This window comes from Grus americana, chromosome Z, assembly GCF_028858705.1.
Source record: "Grus americana isolate bGruAme1 chromosome Z, bGruAme1.mat, whole genome shotgun sequence".
In the NCBI taxonomy this organism is placed as follows: Eukaryota; Metazoa; Chordata; class Aves; order Gruiformes; family Gruidae; genus Grus; species Grus americana.
Window position 1 is genome coordinate 73,894,583 of NC_072891.1, and position 21,731 is coordinate 73,916,313.

The window sequence follows — 21,731 nt, forward strand, 5'->3', positions numbered from 1 at the left end:
CTGCTGTAAAAGCTCTAACTTGTTTTTTTCCCTTCTTAAATATGTTATCACAGAGGCGCTGATTGGCTTGGCCTTGGCCAGCAGCGGGTCCATCTTGGAGCCGGCTGGCATTGGCTCTGTCAGACACAGGGGAAGCTTCTAGCAGCTTCTCACAGAAGCCACCCCTGTAGCCCCTCCCGCTACCAAAACCCTGCCACGCAAACCCAACACACATTTCCTGTGACTTCATCAAATAAAGTTGCCCTTTGATACCAGCTGGTAGTTGCCATGGTGGCTCCGCAAAATGTGAATTGTGCTTTATGCCCTTTCACTGTCCCTCAAGTTCTGCGCAGAAAGGCAGCTATGTTTCTGAATGGTTCTTAGGACAGTTGCAGCCCACATGACTGTAGCATCAGGCTGAGCTGTATTTACAACTATCTGTATTTCAGGTAAAATTTTCACATAGATATAAAACATATACAAATAAAATGTAAACTATGAAGACATGACAAAAATATAATAAAGCATTCCAGTCGACTTTGTGATAATGCATTTAAGAAAAAAAAGGAATATAAAAAAAAATCGTGGCTAATAGACTCCATTAACTTTCAAAATGTCTCTTTTCAAACTAACCACCATGGCATATTTCAACAGATTTCTTTGTCCGTTTGTGAACAAACCTACCATTCTGCCACATGTGAAAAGAAATCATCTGTCTGAATGGTCTTATGGATGTGGTGACAATGTGATGTCTTTAATTAGTTCCAGAGAAGTGCCAGCGTGTAAATGTGCTTATTACAGAAAAAAGTAGCCAAATCTACAGAACTAGCTTTACAAGTTAGTGTCAGAGTATACCTAGGTTTTTTAATTATGGATTTTTATTAATCAAAAGTATGTACATATGAAAAATTGTAGAGTGCTTGAGTGGATGGTTGTGTTGGTGGAGGCTGCATTAAATGTTCCAGCAATTATGCGGCTTTGTTATGCTCTTTCTGCTGGCAAGTTTATTTGAGAGTGAAAATTCACAAACTGAATACCAGAGGTGCCTTTCATTTTGCTGAAAACTTTCCTTTTTTAGTCCCATTGTTTTTGTTAATTTCTGATGCTTAGTAATGACACATATTACAAACCCAATGCATTGGGATAGATGCCAAAAGGTATGTGCATTGGATTAAGCACATCTGCAAAGGATAATATTTGGAAGTTGCAGCAATTTTGAGGCTAGCCTTGGGCAGCCCAGTGCTACCACAGTGATGCTGAAGCCACAGGCTGCAATCAGAGAGAAACCTGACAGCAACAATTTTGAAACAGAGCTTCAGCCCTGTTTCTGAAAGCTGGAGGCCAGTCCCTGTCTGTGCGAGGAGGCAGGTGCTTCTGGTGGGCTCAGCTGTTTGCTGAGCTTCCCACACCTGCTCTTGGTTCCAGGCAAGACTAGATAACGAGCTTAAAAAACCCCAAAGATGCTGGAGTCTGACACAGTGGAAGAGAGATTAAGTTATTTTGCAGGAGTCTGGAGAAAGAATCCAAGTTTGGTGCTCTGAGCCTAAAGGTGGCTTATTTGAGGAAGAGGAGCAGGACAGGAACCCAGATCACCTCCCACCAGCCCTTGTTACTCGAATTCTGCCTTTTGGGTCTACAGCTCAGTGAGGGATGGAGAGGTTTTCCTATGGAGGAGGGAAGTGTCCCTGTGGTCTTGCAACAGTGTAAATGGGGGAGAATTAAGCATTTTTCACTTGAGGCCATTTGTCTGAACTCCAAAGAACCTGATTGTGCAGAGATTGAAAACATTTTTGCCTTTGAACGCAAACAGGGCTACTTCTTTCCTGAAACACAAGCCAGTGTTATTCTGCCGTGCAATGAAAGATCAATTCTTTGGGTTGTGAAAAGGAGGCTTTTAGATAACTCGGGTGCCAGAGGTCACAAAGCCATCCTCTGCCCTGCTCAGTGCACAGAGACCTCCTGTCTATCTGCGGGCAGCTGCTGGAAACGGCTTTGCTGCAGTCGGTGGAGCCTGTGACCGAACCAATTGAGGAGCAACCAGTGGGATTTCAAATGCTCTCTGTTTGCAAAGAGAATTCACAGAATATTTTGAGGAAGAAGCTGGGAATAACAGTACAATGACACAGCAAAAGCAAACTGCGTGGTTATGGCTGTGCTGAAAGGGCAGCATTTACTCCAGTGCAAACAAAGGATTTGGGTGGAAGGAGGAGGACTTGGAGTGGTTCGGCATGAAATTCTTCCCAAGTGGGAAGGTAAAAAAAAAAAAAGAGATCCATCCATGGAGGTTAGGGAAACTGAGCCAAAGCCTTCTTGGAAGGGGAGGACCAAGAACGAAGGGATGCTGGGGACAGCAGAGCAGAGAGAGACCGTCAGTGGTGAGCTGGGGAGCCCAGTGGTCAAGAGGTGCCAAGGGAGGCTAAGGGTATCAAAGCTGTGTGTGACAACCATAGCACTGAGATGAAAACCAGCAGATGCATTCGCAGGACACAGAAAACAGCCTTAGTGAGAGTGTGGTTACTCAAATGCGAGCTTGTTGTTTTGCTACATGTTGTTAGCACTTGGTGAAATGAATTGGTTTCATAGAGCAAAATAATTGGTGCTGAGGACCCGAGTTCACACTGTACATGTTTCAGCAGTTTCGCTTCAGACAAGCTTTAGTTCCATCCCCTACACTGACTGCTCACTAGCTGCTGGAGTGCCTCTTCCCATTCAGTTTTTTGGAGGCAATCCATTTTATGCAGTTCATTGGTGAGCCAAGGCACAGTGAGGAGGGATGGATGATCAGGTGAATGATTTTAGGAGAGCATTCCTGATGTGAACTGAAACACTGCTGCAGATGTACCTTCTGACCAGGCAGCTGATCAGAAGTAATGGGTACAAGTGTGCAGATGAAATTAAAAGGGAGGAAGGATAACAGAAATGAGAAAAAGGGAAAAGAAAAAGGGGAAAAGGAAAGGGTAAATTATCCAAAAAGCTCCAAAAGCAGAGGAAAAAGGAATACTAACAGGCCTTTATGTTCAAAGGTAGCATGGCATGGGGCAGAAATTAATCTCTTTTGAGATCTTTGCCTCTGGTTAGAAAAAATGGTCTGTTTTTATCACAAATGCATTTGAATTTTCAGCATTAAAACAGTCTGAGTGGTGGAAACCAAACAGATATTAGAATGATTGTATTTATGTGCCTTTTTTTTCCTCACATCTGGTTTGGATTACTATACTTTTCTTTCAAGTGGTAGAAGATTATTGAAATGCATTTATCCCATTTCTTCCTCCATTCTTCTCCCTCTCAGCTAATCACAAAATGCAGGCAACATTTTTATTTCTAGCAGAAAACTGAAGCAGCATGCATCCAAAAAAGCAGGCAGGAACATGCCTCAGCAAATAGTTCTGTATGTGCTTTATTATGAGAAGAATTTTTAAAACTCTTGTAATATACCTAAATGCTTGTAAAGACATATGGCTTGATCAGAGGCTATTGAAGTGGACTGATAAACATCTATTGATACCAGCCATGGCATGAGGTCATGGAAAAACTTCGTATGTTTAAGTTTTTCACAATTTGTTTGAAACAGTCTACAGAAAGGATCTCATTACTATGTTCATTGCTATAGGTTCCTGTGCTTACAGTGTAGCCTGATTTAATTCCACTTCCACTTAGTTTTACAGGGTTCCTCTCTAAGGGCTTTGTGTGCTGCAGCATCTCTAATTTCTGAGTTTGGCTTCTCATTAGAAAACCCCTGCAGTACAGAGAAGCAAGGCATCTTGGAGCCATCTCACACTTGCTTGTGGGCAGAAATTGTGGAATGCTGACTATTCGGCATGTCAAACCTTGCCAATGGCTGGAGAAAAATAAAGCCATTATTAAAAACAGCTTTGTGGGGTTTTTTTCCAACAAAAAGCAAGACTCATCTGGTTCTTATACTGTGTGAGACCATGTCTATGAGGTTAAGCAGTGCAGACTTTGCTGACTCAAGATCAGACTTCAGAACCAGGATATTTTTAGTATTTCATGTTTGAAACCTGCTTGGCTTGGGACAGGGGAGAGGAGGAAAGAGAACCAAGGGCAAGAATTACATGTTTCCATGCTTCCTGAGGCAGCATGCCTCCATGCCACCCACCACAGGCTGGAAGGACTTTGCTTAAGTCATGGCAGCATCTCAAGGTTTCAGCTTGGTGAGCTAAGCATATCTGAATAAACAGCTCTGGAGACTTTCTGATGCTCTGGGTTGTTAGCCTTACTTTTCTTGTTAAGAGATTTCTCCGATGAGCACAAATGACTCTACAGGCAGACAGCTGCAGAGATAAAAGGTGATGAGGTTTATACCTCATTAATCAGTGTTAAGTAATTGTGGGGAGCCACTTGAAGCCAGCTAAAGATGGTCCAGAACAGGAATTGTTCAAGGTCTGCTATGTTTTAATACTGGTTTTCTTTACTAAGTTATTTCTCTACAGGAGACATTTCTTCTTCTGTTTCCTTGGGAGTGTATGATAACTGCTCCTAATAGTGTTCTGAGTTACAGAGTTACAGAGTGGCAGAAATGGTCCCGAAAGTAGAAAATTTTAGTTAACAAAACAGCCGTATTTTGTCCCAAGTACAGACGTCCCAATGACAGTATGAGCCAAGTCATGGCTTGTCAGTAAGAAAGCTAGACTTTGCTCTAGAGTTAGGCTTTGCTCTAGACGGTGTATCTACAGCATAGTATTTCATAGCCTTGATGATGCAAACATGTCATTAATGATCAGCTAATGACAGGATTTCTCATTTGGACACACAAAACCAGCAATGAAACTCTGTGGTGCTTCCATAACACTGATCTTGATTCAGTCAGTGCGGGAAAAAGACCAGTCTCGTCCTCCCTTGCAGTTAAGCCCTTCTGTTAAGCACAGAGCCCTGCTGGCTGCGTAGCAAAAGTCCTCACACAGTCACTCTGGAATCTTTCTGATGTGAGGTGACATGTTTATTTCTGATATCTAGCTTCTCTGCTCCCTTTACTGGCCATAGTGGTATTCAGGAGGAAGGGAAGGAGAAACAGAAGCAGAAGGTAAAGGTGTAAGTAAACAGGATTCTTACTAATGACCTTCCTGGAAATCTGTCATATAACTAGTTTTCATTAGGGCACTTAGAAACAGTGAGATGAGAACTAAAACATTGTAACAGTTTTTGTAAAACAATCACTAGCAAAAAAAATAAAATCAGCATGTGAACAAAAAGAAAACAAATACGACAGAATTCTCATTTTTTGGAGTGATTCCGTTGCCTGTATATGCAACTAAACAAAACCAGTGTCATGGTTTAACCCTAGTCAGCAGCTAAGCAACTCACAGCCACTCGCTCACTCCCCCCACGATGGGATGGTGGACAGAATCAGAAGAGTAAAAGAGAAAGCTCATGGGTTGAGATAAAGACAGTTTAACAGATAAAGAAAAAGCTGCACACAAGCAAAGCAAACCCAGGAATTCATTCCCCACTTCCCATGGGCAGGCAGGTGTTCAGCCATCTCCAGGAAAGCAGGGCTCCAGCACGCATAACAGTGACTTAGGAAGACAAACGCCATCACTCTGAATGTCCTCCCCTTCCTCCTTCTTCCCCCAGCCCCTGATATGCTGAGCATGACGTCATATGGTATGGAATATCCCTGTGGTCAGTTGGGGTCAGCTGTCCTGGCTGTGTCCCCTCCCAACTCCTTGTGCACCCCCAGCCCACTCGCTGGTGGGGTGGTGTGAGAAGCAGCAGAGGCCTTGGCTCTGTGTGAGCACTGCTCAGCAGGGACGAAAACATCCCTGTGTTATCAACACTGTTGTCAGCACAAATCCAAACCATAGCCCCACACCAGCTACCATGAAGAAAATTAACTCTATTCCAGCCAAAACCAGCACAACCAGAAAAACAATTCTTTGTAAAAGCTGTTTCTGTTGAGATTACCTTGTTTGCCCTTCATTGTGTATACAGCAAGTGCTGAACTGTGGAAGTTGTAATGGAAGTTGTAATGGAAGTAACTTCTCTTAAGCTTCTTTCATATCAAAGCTTGCAAGGACATTTTTGATACTGTGTTATTTGGTTTTTACAGGGAGTGTTACCGCCTTGAGTGTGGCAGTCTCACAGAAAAAACAAAATTTCTCTTTTTTAATCTCAGACAGTCTGAAACTTTGCATGTTTCTGCAGGCAGTTTACTCTACCCTTGGACCCCATTCAGATCCAACAATCACAGAACCTGTTGGACTGGACCAGTTCTGATGGAACCATCTCCCACTTCAAGTAATTCATGAAAATTATTTAGTGTATATAAAATCAGAAACACTCCAGAATGACATACACCTGGAAAAATACATCAAGAAAACTTTGAGGGAATACAAGAGCAATTTTCAGACTCCTCCTTTGGTTCCTCCTTCTGTGTAGGAGCTGCAGTTGGGATTTCACAGTCTGGATTCTGGTTGCAAATGGACATCACTTTCAGGGTGTTTCAGATACCTCTTCTGTCTCTTTACTTTGGAGGTACCTGTAAATAGTGTTTTGTCATGAGCTGGCTCACCTCAAGATCTGCATTAGGCACTGAAAACCTCGCTGAATTTATGCTTTGATTGGATTTAAAAGACACATCTCTTTGCATCCAGCAGATTCAGAGAGGCTCAGAGGACTATGCATTAATCTGAAAATCATGATGGAACTTGGTGAGCAAAAGTGGTCCCACACTGAGTTCCTAGAAACTAAAACTGCGAGATTGTAGTCCATGATAACAGGAACAGGAACATTTTGCATCAGTTTAGCAAAAAATGGCAATAGAAGTATGTGTGATTAAAAATGCATATGGAATTTATACATAAGCAGACTTTGGGGCTGGCATTGATGTTTTTTCTCTGCATTTTCAAATCTTTTTTCTAGAGTATAAAGTCTCTGACTCAGAGGCCACTGGGGGTTTCCAGTACCAGAAAGGACTGTTGTCTTTGTGTCATGTGCCTATGGATGGAAGGAATTAAAGCATTACCACATTCTCTACCTTACTGTGCATGTACTGCACAGTCAGCAAGGACATAGTAGTGTGGATGGAGACTTCTCAGTTGAGGTGCAAAAAGGCACTGGGAACTGCAACTTGAGTTTTGTTCTTCACTTTCCTCTTATGTTCAGTGTGATTTGAAGTCCTTCCCAGTAGACTGATGTAAAAGGTTGTTCGGCCACCTGGATATGGATAACCAGTGATTACTTTATCTAGTCTGGGAATACATTTACATAAACATTGGTAATTTAGTCACCCTGAAACCAAATTAAAGTGTCTGGACAGGGCTTCACACTCAGGTCTGTAGAATCCTGCTGGGGTTACACCAAGAAGATTTCTGCATGCAGGCAGGCAGGGCCCACTTACGCACATTTTATTTCATTTATTCAAACCCTTCTGCTTCTCCTTAGAGAATTATATTTCCTAGGCAAATTGTACCACTGCAGATAATCCACAGGGATGTCTAGACTAGCTCTGTATTTTGAAATGCATCCCCCCCTCCCTTCCATTATTCCTTTTCACTAGCTGGAATGCAGTGTCTTATCTTGTGATGGATTAGCCCACATTTCCATATCTCAGGGAGATGAAGAGGTGTGCTGCTACCTGCTCTTTAATGAATAAGTACATCATTTTTTACCTGTGGTCATGAAATTGGTGCTCTGAGAGATGGGACTATTATTAAAGCTAGTAACTTAATTTAAAAAAGGAAGTTATGGCTTAAGATGAGATTTTTAGACTATGAATACTGCCTCTATTATCAAGTGAATCCTTGATGTTGTTTGAAGGAGACAGTCACCTTGGAAAATGTAAGCCTTGTGTTTTAACTGTGTTTGGAGCTGTATTTACCTGATTCCTTTAGTTTACGAAGGAGTATCTTGTGTACTTTTGAAGGCAGGACCGGGCCTTTCCTTCATCTGCTGTGGTAGGAAAAACTTTGCAAAACTTGTAGGGCCCAGGTGATATTGCTGTATGCTCAATGAAGAGTTATTGTGTTCTTCTGGATGTTCCTATAGATCCATCTGGTGAAACAGAGTGCAGGCAGAAAAAAATGACTCTGCTCTGCTAGCCAGTGCATGTAAGGTTAGCCAACACGTCCCTGTGGGACACTGAAATGCAAAATGCACTGAGGCTGCAGCCTTCAGGCCGAATGAGAGAACCAGGTGACAGTTAAAGAATGAACTTTAATGCTTCAGCTCCCACTGCGGTATGCAGGGGTCTGAGCTCTTTTTGAGACATCAGCCCACTCGTCTTGGTGCCTGCTGTTCAAGCAAGTGCATCTTTTTCACTGAACTGGCACTTCGTCCATGCTGTGGCCTCTAAGGCAACCTTCCTTGTATGGAAGATGGTAGTGTTATCTTTAGACAAGAGAGTGAATTAAGGGTATAGTAACTTAATTTTTTTTTAAAGAGAAACACATGACTGTTCTCCATGGTCTGTGTTGTCATATAAGTCTGAATTAAAATTTAAGCTGTTTAGTGCTCTGGATTTGTTGAGCCCTCAGAGAATACCTTCCAAGAGTATATTTTATTTTTACAAGACATAAACACCAGAAATGTCTTTCCAATGATTGAATAGTCTTCCTAATTTATAATAATTTTCAAAATAACAGAATTTCATTATCTAGATATTCTACCAGTTAATGCTACTGCACTTAGCACCTAAACTAATTATATGCTGCAAAGAGCTTCTCCTAACCTTCCCTCTCCCAGTTTTCAGACTGGGAAATAAGCTTTAATAACACATCTGGGAGTTCAATCTGGGGATAAACAGACCTGAATATCCAAGTGCCCTTGCCATCCACTTCTCTTTTTATATCAAGGCTTCTCAAAGTTGAGCGCCTCTTCTGCTGATAAAGTAACCTAGATCCAAAAGAATTAGAGCCTTAAAAGCTCTGAATTTTCCCCAGAGACTTCCAGGCAGCCAGTGCAGCTGTCTGAGCAGCAGTGTAACGCTCTCCTGTCATAAAGTCCCACTTGATAAGTGGGCTGCCAGGTTCCAAATTAGCTTTGACATCCAAATGGTGTCATTAAATAGGAGAGATTAGGGCTAGGCAGGGAATAGGCCAGCCCAAACCTGAAACAACATTAATCTACAGCTTTTCCAGTTGCATATACATCTTTCTGAAAAGTGTTAAAGTGCTATGTCAACACTCAACAGGTAAGATTAAGCACCAAGCAAAAATATTTATCATTTGTGTATGTGGGTCTTTTAAAGTGCATGTTCACACCCAAACTGTTCTGATGTGTCATTTATAACACATAGTATCCAAGAGCTACCATGAACCATGTTACATATATGTTTTCAAGTGTTTAGTGACAAAGCATGGCAGACATTGGTTCATGGTGGGTCCCCCTTCAAAACGTGGTTGAAATATTTAAAAAGTAGTAAAATTCCGTATAATTTTCACTTTTCTTCTCTCTTTCCTAAGGTATTTGACCCATAATGGGAGGTCAAGATAATACAGCATGGACTTACTGGATTTTGCATGAAACGTAATTCAGAGTGCGTTCAAAAAGGGGTATAACTTCCCTATTAAGATCACTGGGAACTTGGGCAAAGAGGGTAGTTTGAGCGACTTTGCATACGGTCCTTTGATGGCATGCTCTAAGGTGGAGGAGGGATGAGGGTAGCTTTAAGCAGCAGCTGAGAAGTTCCATGGGGAGGCTCTAAGAGTGGAGGGAAATAGATCAGGAGAAAACTTGGAGACAGATCTAGTAGCAGCCATGCTTAGGGGAGTATTTTAAGTAGCTCTTGTACACCGGGAAGGAGCCAAGCTAGATTCTGAGTATGAGTGATGCTCCTCTTGCCCCTTTCCATAGCACTGTAGCTTTCTTTCATCTTTGAGTGTCTTATGGTAAACAGAACATTTATCTTTCACATTTCCTACTACAGCAAGTGCTGGTGGGTAGGTTGGGCCTAAGTGGGAATACCAGCTTGTCTGATGGTTGATGTTACTTGGAGATCTCTCTGCTTTCTCTCCTGAAGAAGGTGGCGTGCATTGCGTCCTCTCACAAAACACTGCCAGCAAGGGCTGAAAGAGAGACATCCATTTTGCAGGGCTTGGGTCATTAGTTCAGCTGATGTCCTTGGGCTAACCAGCATTCAGCTAGTCCTGGCTGGTGCTCTAAAGGCTGTAATGGTTTTCACCTGTTGGAGAGATCACAATTCTATCCTTCAGCTATATGGAATCATTGGGGAATGCTGGTTTTGGCTGTGCCTTTTCTGTAATGTGACTTGAGTGGTTGAAAACAAAATCCTCAACCAAACAGCTCTTAATGGAGCTGGAAACTGAACGTGGATGTAGCAGAGTGCTTTCATGTTACATTAATGTTATAGCAATCCCAGGAGGAGATATAATTTTGCCACTAGTTCCAGGAAAGTACTGTTTCTGCTGTTTATCTTCAAGTAATCTTAACCATTTAGGTGGTCACATTAGCTGAAAAGCCTTGGCATTTGAAGCCTATCTTTTGTGTCTTCTGTCAGCTTCTGAAACAACGAGCAATTTGCTATTATAATCCTGAGCTGAAATTATTTCTGCTTTATTGGAGGGGAAGGGGAGAGGAATCAAGGATTTAAAAAAAAAAATAAAAGGGAGGGACTTCTGTTTTGTCAAAATGCAGTAAGGTTATAGCACTTTCTGATTCACACATTTTTTGGCAAATAAATCCTAAAGAGAGGTCACAATTGTAAGAGCAGAATTAAGTTCAGAGAGCAGCTTGAATACAACCATTGTCCTGAGAGAAGCCTTGAGCAGTGTTTGAGTTAACAGAAACAGTAACTGGATTTTGCTGTTTACTTTTTGCTGGGTAGGAATGGCAAACAATATTCTAATCTCAAAGGGACAAAGGGCAGTCAGTTCCACTCTTGGTCACCATCATATAAATGTATACTCTCTTCATTGCTAGGAGTGGAAGATTTTCTTGGTTTATGCTGCTAAGATTGGGCAAAATTTGTTTCCATGTGCTTCCAGATAAAATCTGGAAGGCATTACCTAATGCCAGCACAGGGGTTATAACTTGCATTGGAGAGTTCTAGAAAAGTTTTCTTAATGCAGAAGCAAGGCAAATAATTTGGTCACATGCTGCCTTTTCCCTCTAGGTACTGTGTTTCCTCCTTAATTTTAGCATCACTCACACTGCTTAGCAAACACTAAAGAGATTGCTTTACTGTAGAAATACACAAGTCCCTGCGTCTCCCCATCAACTTCAGAAACCTGTGAGAATACCCCACAGGTGAGTAGAAACAGGCAGGCAGCAGAGGTAAACAAGATGATTAATGCAGGTCTCTGACCTCAGCAGTGTTTCTCTTTCACTCCTGAAACCACCAGCAAATTTAGTCTGGTGGTCAGCTCCCTTCCAAATGAAACAGGAGTCCTTCTGTGAGACAGTGCTGTGGGTTTTGACCCAATAACTGTATTTGAGTACCCTACCCACGGGTTATCACCAGCATCAGACCTCAGTTAAAGATGGTCTATTTTCTTGTCCCCCCCTCACCAAATTTTCAGCCTAGACACCATGGTCTTGAGGCAGTTATGACAGATCTGGAGTAAAAGCAGGCAACCAATGGCACATACACACCAAAACGTGTTCAGGCCTCTGGCACCACAGTGAGGCCATCAAATGTTCTTGCTGATACCATTTAGCTGCTGGAAATGAATTGTTCTATAGGTAACTATAATTATCAGGACAATCAGCAGAAGGAATAGCTGTCTTTCTGAATCACTGAACCAGAAAATAAGCTTTTGACAGGATCATCATAGTCTCTGGCCAACGTCAACAAAAAAGGATTCTAGCCCTAATGAAGCTGTTGTGGGGCCATCCAATGGCTTTATTCAGAGTTCTTGTACCTTCCCTTCTCGCATCCTGCCTCTTGCAGGTCTGGGAATGTTGAGCTCTGATTGCAAGTAGTAGCCATTATGCAGGAGCTGGTTGTAGATGCCCTGTGAGCCACCCGTAAAAATGGTAAAGCTTTTTATATCACTATATTCACTGCTTCTGCTTGCCACCATACCACATATGCTGGAACATCTCCAAATTGCAGAATGTCATCTTATGTTTAAAAAAAAAAATAGAAAATAAGTCAATATATGAAAAAGCTGATTCTGTGTTCACTCATGACAACAAAGACGCTGTTTGAAATCCCCCTTGCCAAACCATGATCTTTTACCAGGTATATCAGTGGGAGATTTCCAGGGTGTGATGCTTTGGAATAAGTGCAAAATCAGGCCTGGTGGCACAGTTCATAAATATAACAGAGAGAAGATTTACTGATGTAATATTTCTGCTTAATGCCAACAACTTCAATGTATGTTCACCGTATTTTAAAAAAAACCCACAGTAACATGTGAGTCTAGGGACTTTGGAGTATTTAGACTTTCCACTACAAATATTTACAGCATCTGAAAGCATATTAGATGTATTGCCATAATAAAAAAAAATAAATAAATTCTCCATTTTTTTTCTATTGGAAAGAAACAGTCTCTTTCTATTTGAAATTACAGACACACATAAGTATGGTGGGGAGGGTAAATTGTCCATCAGTCCCACATGGGAGTGGGGTGGAGACCACACTTTTGGGTCCAAGTTGTTCTGGACATGTAAAGCAGGTGGCTAGGGAGTAGGAAAAAAGCTAGGAATGAAGGTGTGGAAGAGACGCATCTGTTTCCAGCAGCAGGTGCAAGGCATAGAGTGGTGGCACCTGCTGCTGAGAGAGCAGATCTGGCCCTGTTGCACTTCAGACTGTCCCTCAGCAACATCAGCATGCCTTCAACACAGATGCAGACATTGCAGCAGTGCAGCTACAGCTGTTTGCAGACCAAGATGCTGCAGGCCAACCTATTGCCTGAGTTGGTGAATACTCTTTATGTTGCCAGAACTATTTGAGAAGCAACTATGCTAGATCTGTGGCATACATAGGAATTTCAAGGGAATAGTATGGTGTGAAAGAGGATTACTGTGTGGAATTTGTCTTTATGGCAGCAGGTCTTTTCTGTGCAGTAATTTGGGGTTAAGTCAGAACGTAATGCTGTGAACAATGAAGAGCTGCTGAAATCATGAGCCAGTCACGGCAGATACTGACATGAAGTACTCTATGGTCTACCAACAGAAAGGAGTTCAGGGAAATATAATCCTGTAAGAAAGTATTTAATTTTGCACACACTGTGGCTTTAACCTATCCAGAATTTCACTGATTGATTCTCTGTGTTGATTTTTTTGTTTGTTTGTCTGTTTTCAATTTTTTTGCTCTATCATTTTTCTATAGATGGCACAGGGGAGCCAAGTCATGCTGGTCATTAAAAAAAAGAGGAAAACTCTTTTAAAGGTGACCATAGAGGAAGATCACCTATGTAGATATGAAGGGTACACAGTGTTCTTTTTCTTCTTTCAAGATATTCTGCTGCATAAACACATCTAAGTCACTGAGCCAAAAATGGTAAAAAGGTAGGCATATTCTATTATGGTACTTTACTGTAATCTCTTCTCCTTCCTTCCTTCGTCACATCACAAGGCACCCTTTGTACCCTGGGTATTAAGAGCTTAAAAAATTTATTTTAAAAAAAAAAGTGTTTTTTATTTAACTTGTAAGAGAATTTTCAAACACAATACCTCTGATAGCAGCTCAGTTACATGTCACTGGCTATATGCCCAGAGGGTACAGCACAGCACAGTCCTGTGGTTTCAGTAAAGCTCTGCAACTTGTAGTCAGTAGTAACGCCAGTCCTAATATACACAGAATGGGTGCTGGTAAACACAAAGACACACTTGCTTCAAAAACAGATTGAGTGGTTTAATTTGCACTTCCAAGTTTTTTTTTTTTTTAGTCACGCTACTTTGAAGCTTCCCCTGCCGACAGCCCCTGACATGACAGCCTGCTATAACCTACTTCAGTGCAAAATCAGCTCAACTGCCATTGACAGTGGCTGAGGTTAAGGAAGATGCTTTGTTTTTTAGTAAAGCAGACTCAGCTTTGGGAGTGTTAATCATCACCAAATGGGAGGCAATAAGCTCCCACGGACAATAACTTCTTAAATGACCCAGTTGATTCACCAGCCCGTATTTAGCCATGGCCTTCTTTGGCTTGGTTTAAGCTGATTCACAGCCTTGATATAAAACTAAATCAGTAAGTTTGAGGCAGATGAGTGTAAAAATTATATCTAAGTTTAAATCGGGTTTAACAAATCCATAGCAATTTCTTGTAGGCTCAAATCAAAACCACAAGCTGGCCACTTGAAAAAGGAAAGAGGATGAGGCAGGCTCTAATTTTATCCTGCTTTCCCAAGAAAACAGAGTCTATGATAGCATCTTGATTATACACGTTTCTGTTCTTCTCACTGTCCTTAGATCAATTCTGATTTTGCTAACCAGTTTTGTAAAATTGATTAAAGGGTACAAATCTCAAAGATGGTAAATTCCAGCAACTCCTGTGCAAATTATGTCAGGATAGACAAATACATGTACACAAACTTTGTGATCTACCAAGAAGGCAACATGAATTTAGTCATATCAGGACCAAAACCCCAAAACAAATCAAAAACCAGACAGAAAAGAGCCATAGGAAAATAACCCTTGTAAACTTCACTTGCAAGATCTTGATCCTTTCAGAGTATCCAAGCACATCCATCACCAAACGCAGCAACGTCACAAAGGTTGTTCCTGCTAGTTTAAATTGTTTGTACCACTGTGATCTGCTCAATCTGTATCCTTCTCCATTCTGGATTCCCAACAGTGGAATACACTCAGCAGTCCTCAACCATTTGATGCTGAATTAAATTGCATTTCGGTTTGCTTGTACTGACAACAATTAATCTGAAGACCTGCTCTTTCCCCCCCCCCCCCCCCTTTTTTTCTTGAGCTGTTTGTGTGGTAGGAAGAGAAAACACCCTTGAGTTCAGCATCTTTGCTGTATGTGCTTAGAATAATAGGGCATATATCACGGAATTGATTCCTGATTAAATTCTGCTGAAGTAAATTGACTGATTGGGTTCACAGGCCTGGTTTCTGGCTTCTCTCCCAGCAGCAAAGGAGCAACTTCCATTGAGTGTGCTGGTAAATGTGGCCGTGGTAATGATGTAGCATACAACATGACTACAGTGAGGTAAGCATCTTCCTGTTTGGAACGTCAGCTGTCCTTGATGTGCTTTTAAGCACTTTGTCCCTTTCATCTCTTGCTGGAGTATGCTAACAGTAATTTGTGAAAGGGGTCATGGATTGAAGTTCAGGAAAAAATTGTCTGTAGTTTGTCCCTTCTGGATGACTCTAGTTCGTCACCAAAAATAAATTCTTCCTAGGCAAAGCTGGCAGGTTCTTATATGCTTTAATGATTACGAATCACAGAAAAGAGAATGCTGTCCTCAAAGACAGTCTATCTGGACCTACTGCATTTTGAAAACATCTTTCCATGCAGCACTTAGAGGCTTTAAATGTTGGGGATACTGGGACAATAGTAAGGCTACAGCTTGTGTAGGTCATTCAGTTGTTTTTACTGTCTTCCATTTCCTACATAGTGATCTGGGATACAGTAATGACAATGTCAAACCAGGCTGCAGCTCAGGAAAAAGAAACGACTGACTCCCTGGTTGAAAGTAGGGAATTGGTAATGAGATAAAAAGCAGTTCTTCTGCTCATTCTGTTATCAGAAAGAAGATTATTTCTGCTGCTATTTGTTCAGATAACTCTGCGAGAAACACCTAATAGCTGCCACACTAAACTGAAAAAGTTGTGTGAAAAAAGTGTCACTTCTCAGACTGTTCTTGCTGTGTTTGTGAAGGTACAAGGGTTGCTTCCACTATCTTTATTTGCACATGTTTGGAAAGAACAGTTAATCAGTTGCAATAAGGTATTTCCTCCAAGCAACTCAATCTCCCCACCAGTCACAAACTGCTGGCAACTTCTGAGTTACCCATTCACCTTTTTTTCTCTGGTTTGGCAGCCAATAGTCCTAAGCCAAGCTCTCACCTAAGAGGCCACAGATTCAGTCTTTCCCTGAGGCCAGTTGAAGTTCTGCTTTGCCTCTGCCAAATGGGAGCTGCTGCCCCATTCCATCTCCCATTTTGAAGGGAGACAGAAGCTGGGACCTTCTGTGATGGTACAGCTGGGTTGCACAGCAGGGAAAAAAGACGCTACCTTCCTTTGCCTTTCACTGTGGGAAAGGAGGCAACACCAGCCTTCAACAAATCTTGTTGATTTGTTGCAATCTTTGGCAAACCTGTGAAGTGGGCAGCCCTCTCCCCTATGCCTTCTGAGATACAATTCCTCCAGAGGAGAGAGTGACTAGTCCCCAGGGATGTTTGTCAACACTTGCCATGCTGTTCTGCTCACAACGCCTTCAATTTTGCATAGCTCTTTGTCTTGCAACTTCATTAGGCTGTATAGTTCCTTGTGGGTTTCTGCTGCTTGAAAAGAGAGGGAATTGGGTTTTGTTCACTGAGCCTTAGTGAAAATGAGATTTCCCACTCAGTGAGCATTGCTGTGGAGTTTGAAATTTTTCTGCTTAAGAATAGTTTGGCACACAGCCATTTTATTTTGAGTTGGATGGCACTGAAATGGGTTTCTACTGTTACTATCTTTCCTATTGCCCTCACCCCCCCTTTTTTTTTTTAGTCGAAAAGATGGGTCAGATGGGAAAGTGTAAGACCCTGAAGTCTTTGTTGGCATGAAAATGAAAGAGCTTTTTGTCCAAGCTGTGTGTATATATACACTCAGCTTCGACAATGTCACAGAATCCCAGATTGGTAGGGGTTGAGAGGGACATCTGGAGATCATCTAGTCCAACCCCCCTGCTAACGCAGCATCACCTAGAGCTGGTGACATAGGATTGCGTCCGGGTGGGTTTTGAATATCTCCAGAGAAGGAGACTCCACAACCTCTCTGGGCAGCTTCTTTCAGTGCTCGGTCACCCTCAGAGTAAAGAGGTTTTTCCCCAAGCTGAGATGGAACTTCCTGAGCTCCAGTTTGTGCCTGCTGCCCCTTGTCCTGTCACTGGGCACCACTGAGAAGACTCTGGCCCCATCCTCTTGTCACTCACCCTTTAGATATTTATAAGCACTGATGAGATCCCCTCTCAGTCTTCTCTTCTCCAGGCTAAACAGACCCAGCTCTCTCAGCCTTTCCTCATACAAGAAGAGATGCTCCAATCCCCTCATCATCCTCGTAGCCCTCCGCTGGACTCTCTCCAGCAGTTCCTGGTCTTTCTTGAACTGGGAAGCCCAGAACTGGACACAGCACTCCAGATGTGGCCTCACCAGGGCAGAGTAGAGGGGGAGCATAACCTCCCTCGACCTGCTGGCCACGCTCTTCTGAATGCAGCCCAGGTACCACTGGCCTTCCTGGCCACGAGGGCACACTGCTGGCTCATGGAGAGCTTGTTGTCCACCAGAACTCCCACGTTCTTCTTCACAGCGCTGCTTCCCAGCAGGTCAGCCCCTAACCTGTACTGGTGCTTCGGGTTATTACTCCCTAGGTACAGGACCTTACACTTGTCTTTGTTGAACATTCATTAGGTTGCTCTCTGCCCAACTCTCCAGCCTGCCCAGATCTCCCTGAATGGCAGCACAGCCCTGTGCTGTGTTGGCCACTCCTCCCAGTTTTCTGTTGTCAGCAAACTTACTGAGCACACTCTCTGTCCCCTTGTCCAGGTCATTGATGAATATGTTGAATAAGACGGGACCCAGTACTGACCCCTGGGGCACACCACTAGCTAGAGGCCTCCAACTAGACTCTGCACAGCTTATCACAACCGTCTGGGCCCTGCCATTCAGCCAGCCCTCAACCCACCTCGCTGTCCATCCATCCAACCCACGCTTCCTAGGTTTGCCTATGAAGATGTTATGGGAGACAGTGTCAAAAGCCTTGCTGAAGTCAAGTTATACAACATTCACCTCTCATCCACCCAGCTGGTCATGCCATCATAGAAGACTATCAGATTGGTCAGGTATGATTTCCCCTTGGTGAATCCATGCTGACCACTCCCGATAACCTTCTTTTACTCACATGCTTATTAAAAACCCCCAGAACAAGTTGTTCCATCACTTCTCCAGGGATGGAGGTAAGGCTGACTGGCCTGTAGTTTCCTGGGTCCTCCTTCTTGCTCTTTTTGAAGACCAGAGTGACATTGGCTTTCCTCCAGTCCCCAGGCACCTCTCCTATTCTCCATGACCATTCAAAGCTGATGGAGAGTGGCCTAGCAATAACATCTGCCAACTCCCTCAGCAGTCGTGGGTGCATCCCATCGAGGCCCATGGATTTGTGGGTGTCAAGTTTGCCTAGATGTTCTCTATGCCAATCCTCCTCGACCAAGGGAAGGTCATCCCTTCTCCAGACTTTCTCTCCTACCTCCAGGGTCTGGGTTTCCTGAGGGCCAACCTTAGCAATAAGCACTGAAGTGAAGAAGGCATTCAGTAACTCTGTCTTCTCTGCATCCTCATCACCAGGGCACCCACCTCATTCAGTAGAGGCTCCACATTTTCCCTAGTCTTTCTTTTGCTGCTGATGTAGTTGAAGAAGCCCTTCTGGGTGTCCTTGGCATCCCTTGCCAGATTTAATTCCAAGCAGGCCTTAGCCTTCCTTGTTGCATCCCTACATTCTCTGACTACATCCCTATATTCCTCCCAAGTGGCCACTACCTTTTTCCACATTCTGTAAACAAAAAAAAAGTGTTTGATGGTTGGGGTTTTTTTTCCTACTGAGACAGTCAAATCAATGTAACTGCAAAGTTGGATTTAGCAATACGAATGGTTGTGTATCAGCCTACTCCCATAAACACCATGGTTTAAGATAAACCAAAAATCCCTTTAGCTGATAAAAGTGACACAAATATGATTATTTAACTTATCGTCCAACCCTGAGGGAAGGGACTGTGGTCTTTGGTCTGTGCTGATGTGGTAAAGCAAAACCATCGTGGAGGGCAAAATCCTCCAGAGCATTGTGTCTATGAAAAGCCTTGTGAAAGAAGGTCGTGGGGGTTGAGATTTTCCTGCTGCTTGTTACAGGCTCCATAACAGGTCAAAGTTCTGCACTTGTTGCCTAAAGTGAGGTAAGTTTTCCAGTAAGCTCTGTTAAGTACGGGGTAGGACTAGGCCTATTACCGGTAGCCGTGGTGAAGGGGCTGCCCCTCAGACGGAGCCGCAGGGGAGGGGGCTGCCTCGGCGGGGGCTGGGAGGCCTCCGGGCGCCCTGGGAGCTGAGGGGAGCCGCTGCCGGGTCCGTGCTCCCCCTCCCCGAGCTAGACGGGCTGCTCCCCTGCAGGCCGGCACCGCTGCTGCCGCGGCGGACCCCGCCGGCAAGAAGGGCAGCGCCGCCATTTCGGCCTCTACCGCCGCTGGTCGCTCCGTGCCCGCCAGGGGGCGGCCTCCGCCGAGGGCCGCGCTGAGCGCGTGGGGCCGCGCGGCGGGAGCCCGGGGCCGGCGGGAGTGGGGCGGGTCGGGCGGTTGGCAGCGCCTTGCCGCCACCGGGGCTGGTGGTTCGCTGGGGAGCCGTGTCGGGCTGTCGCGTCCTTTCCCTGGCTGTTCGGCGAGCAAGGCACCGGGGCGGGCAGCGGCACCCAGAGGGGTGCAGGTAAGGCGGGGGGGGCGGGGCGGGTGCATGTGAGGGGAGAGGTCGGTCTGTGTGAGTGGACTGCTCGGTCCCTACGAGGGGAGAGGTCGGTCCCGCCGCCCCACAAACTTCGCGCTGCAAGCGGGTCGCCGATTGGGACGCGCTCCGGCTGCCCACCCGCCCATTCCCCACCCCGCTCAGCCTAAATGGAGATACCCCCCCAGCTCCTCCCAGCCCTGGGGTGTGGGGGACCCACACCTGCCAAACGGGGAGGGTGTTCCGCTCCCCTGCGGCCGTCGTGACCCGCCGACTCGGGTCCTTGTCCTTCGGAAAGTGGCGGGGGGGTGTGTGTGTATTTCCACCCCCTGTCCCGGCCGAAACGGGTGGGCGCCGTGTGAGGGGGCGTGACGGCCCCTGTGAGGGTCGCTTGGCTTCCCGGTCACTGGCACTGTGTAGGGACAGTAGCCGGCTGGCCCGGAGCGCATGGAAAGGGGCATTTTTCCTAAGAGCTTTTTTTTTTTTTTTTTTCTTTCCCCCGTCCCCACCCTGTCTCCGAAAGGTAGGTCGCAGTGTGCTTTCCTCCAGGGTTTGCTGGGTCTTGCTCAGGGAGCCGCTGGCTCTGCAGACCTGTTGCTGTACCGTGGATGCCTGGAAGCTGGCGGGATTAAAGCCGCATCTGGGCAGGGCGCAGGGGGCTCCTGCCGCCCGCCGTGTCAGGCATCGGGCAGGCAAGGGTGCACGCAGACTGAAGAGAAAAAGGAAGAGGCAAGTAGTCGTCAGACGTAGGTTTGGATTGTCTTTTTCCCTCCACCGTATTTATTTAAACCCAGTGTGATGTTCCCCTCCCAGCTCACTTGTCCTGCTTCCTTTCTGCACTGTACTCTGAGGCAGGGAGGGGAGATCCAGAGCCCTGCCTGCTGGTCCTGTTGTACCCGTGTTGAGCAAAGAGATGGGAGCCTCAGCACCACAGGCTGGGAGTTTGTCTTCTGGCATGGCAAATGCTGAGGCACAGCCCATTAAAACTGGCAGTTTTGCTGCAGTTCTTTTAATGTTGAGGGTGAAGAGAGCGTGTCAAGAAACCTGCCGTGCAGCTGATCTGCCAGGTCTTTTAGTTGTGGAGAGACAGGCTCAGGGTGCCAGATTTTGCTTTTGATTTGCAAGGTTGCTCTGTGAAAAATGGTTTGTGTTAAAGTCCTTGTGCCCTAGTGGAACACAGGATTTGAAATCTCTGCAAGTCTTTGCAGCATCATGGCGTGACCACCTGACAGCTGGTGTCTTAGAGGCTGACCCAGGGCTTCTTATTGAGAAATGAGTAATTGCCGTTGTGAGGACCAGCAAACTGTAGAAGTACTCGCTGTTGGCCTAAAAGAGAACAGCTGCAATGCAAGCACAAAGCGGTCCTGGTTGGCAGGGGCTCCTGGAGAGTGCTGCTTGCAGCTGATTGACCCTGCACATCATCTGTCTTTCTTCTGGCAAGACTGCTGCCAGCTGGCATTTGAAGATGTAGAGGCCTTCTTGCTCCCACTTGATGGTCAAATCAACCTGTTCTGGGACTGGTTGTGGGCAGCTCTCATAAGCAGAATGTTCTGATTGATGCAGGGGTGTGTCCTAAACCAAGTTAGAGCAAGAACAGGTTACCTGTACGTACCTGTATCAGAAGGATAAAAGGTGGTTAAGGATCCTTCCCACCCCTGCTTAGATTGCAGTGATTTCTTATATAGACAACAGGATTGTTTCTATGCTCCAAGCCATTTAATTGTGTTTTTACACACAGATAATTTGTATATAATGAGGGATACTCATGAGCAAATTGTCCAGACATTCTTCTCAGACTGGAGAGTTTATGGGCCAGATGCTCTGCAGTAGGTAGATGGAGAGCCTGTTTCCTCCTCTTCCACCATAGGAAAGCATGTTATTCTAAGATTTGCAGACTCTTCTGAGTGGACCAACATTTATGATAGTTTTGTTTCTCGACTCTGTGCGGTACAGAAAAGAGCATTGCTGGTACAGAAAAAGGAGGAAATTGTTCTTTTGTAACAGAGAGTATGCACATCTCAAAGAAGGGGGTAGGGTAGAAAGAAGAGGAACACAAGCTAGAAAGGGTACAGTCAAGCAATACTGAGTTCCAGAAAGTGCTAAAGAGCAAAAGGAGGTGGATGCAGAATAGCATGATGTTGTTTGGCATCAAACAGCTTGGAATGATGATTTAATGCTGTTTGCACCACAGTGTTG

General features: G+C 44.5%; 1 protein-coding gene across 4 annotated transcripts in view; it reads left to right on the forward strand.

Moving 5' to 3' along the window:
• Positions 1–19,395: 19,395 nt before the first annotated feature.
• The window catches only part of MOB3B (MOB kinase activator 3B), a 94,079-nt gene continuing 91,743 nt past the window's right edge, over positions 19,396–21,731 (forward strand). For 3 of the 4 annotated variants that reach the window (XM_054809329.1, XM_054809331.1, XM_054809332.1), the window contains exon 1: positions 19,396–19,520. The gene's annotated coding sequence lies outside the window, so the exon portion shown is untranslated. The remainder of the gene's footprint in view (positions 19,521–21,731) is intronic. The other variant, XM_054809330.1, reaches the window with a different exon arrangement.